Genomic DNA, 1,899 nt, shown 5'->3' on the forward strand with positions numbered 1-1,899 from the left:
GAGACAGAATAAGCAGAACAGCAAGAGAAAATGATACTGAAGTGGAAGGAAGAGCAAGATATATAGTATTATGATTTCTCATTCATCTTTTTTGTGTATATGGTTTATTTTATACAAAATACCCAGATTAGGAAAATCCAGAGACAAAATCCAGCAAACTGGCTGGTGCTCACCACTCAAGGCAGGAGGAAAGGGATGGTAATGAAGGTATGTTTCATAGGTACACATGAGGTTTCCCTTAGGGTGACACAAATGTTCCGGAGATAGAGGTGAGGGTTGCACAATTCTGACTAAACTCAATGGCCACTAAATTTGCTCTTTTCAAAAACCTGTACGCTCCCACTTTTAATGAACAAATTCTTTTTCATCTCATGCAGAATAAATAGTGAATCTCCTTTCCAATGTGGTCTGCAGGTTACCTCACTCTGGCACTGAAGGTCCATGTTAATAGTAAATGTTACGATGAACCACTTTATCAGGTTAGAGATGTAGCTCAAGTTCACATCTTGAGGTGGCACCCTGGTGAAATGAGCTGAGACACTGGAGAGGCCAATGGCTAGCAGGTCTGAAGACAGCATTTTGGTGGAAGCCATTTTCCAGGAAGCACAGCAGGTGAACCTTGAGTGTATTCTCATAGACTTTCTTACTAAAATGCTTCATCATCCTCCAGAGACAGGTCTCAAACTCTATTTTTATTTTCTCCCTTCTTTCTCTTGTTTTTGCCTGTTCTGGTATTTCCATCTCTATCTCCACTGGCTTTAGAGGCAGAACAGATTGAGAGGCCAAACTTTCTCCTACGTCATCGGGTACAGTCCCACTAAATTCTTCAATCTCTTCCCAGACATCTTCACTTTCTTCCTCATCTCCTTCATCACTGCCTTTGTCCATAGCACCCTTTCTTTTTGGACACTGTGCTTTCTTGAGATCACGTGAAAAGTCCCTGAAATCTTCCCCATTGCTGAGGGCTTCATCCTTTATCACCTTCAGGTTTTCAGATTTAACAGTCACCTTGGCCACTTTCTTTTTTACTGGACCGTCTACAGGGCCCCCAGGATCACTGGAGCTTCTCTTCCTCTTCCCTCATCAAACTTTTGAGAGAAGGCTCTCCTTTCAGTGTTTCACTGTCTTATCTTCAAAGATATCCACCTCCTCTTGCTAGGCAGTGCTAGTATTCCTCACCTTCTGGCTGCCCACTGCACACTTCCAAGACATGCTGCCAGACAATGTTGACTGCAGGCAACATCCCTTGGAATGCAATGGTCCGGTCAGCCAAAGCATCTGCCTGGGCGGAGAACCCATTAATCATTTAAATTTTTTTTTTATTAATCTTATTGAGAACCAAATAGTAATGAGAGTTTCAAAACAGATTAGTAGGACAGTTACAATTATTAATACATTGCATAAAAAGGTTTATCCCCATTGCAAATGTAAATTTCATATGCAGACTTGTAACTTGGCTATAAGCCGGAGGTTTCAATGATCTCTCCTTTGGCTAGACAATTAATTTGCAAGAATAAATGATGGATTTCAAGAAAAAAAATACACTGCATATTGTTGTCTTTGTAGTAATTATTCATAGTACAAGATGCAGACATGATATCCTGTCCAAACACTATTAGTACAAACCTTTCTTCTCATTGAATTAAGAGAAAGTAGCTGTATATATATCCTAACTATTTTGTATATACAGATACAAAATGGTCCTTGGTTTATATTCCCTTTTTCTGTTTAGTTTTGTCAGAGATGGGTATTCCATTGTCATTCAAATATTGTAGGTACATGAATTCAGCAAAATAATACAATATAGTGGTCCATAATAATAGTGGTTCATAGGTCCTGCTTTACCTTGGTCTTAACCATCCAGCAGAAAAGTATGAAGACGAAATTATAAGAAATAAA

At 39.2% G+C, this 1,899-nt stretch overlaps 1 pseudogene; it reads right to left on the minus strand.

Annotated features, from left to right (window-relative positions):
• Window positions 1-345: 345 nt before the first annotated feature.
• LOC101587518 overlaps window positions 346-1,899 on the minus strand; it is a 25,114-nt pseudogene continuing 23,560 nt past the window's right edge.

Source organism: Octodon degus, unplaced genomic scaffold, assembly GCF_000260255.1.
Source record: "Octodon degus isolate 3935 unplaced genomic scaffold, OctDeg1.0 scaffold00019, whole genome shotgun sequence".
NCBI lineage: Eukaryota > Metazoa > Chordata > Mammalia > Rodentia > Octodontidae > Octodon > Octodon degus.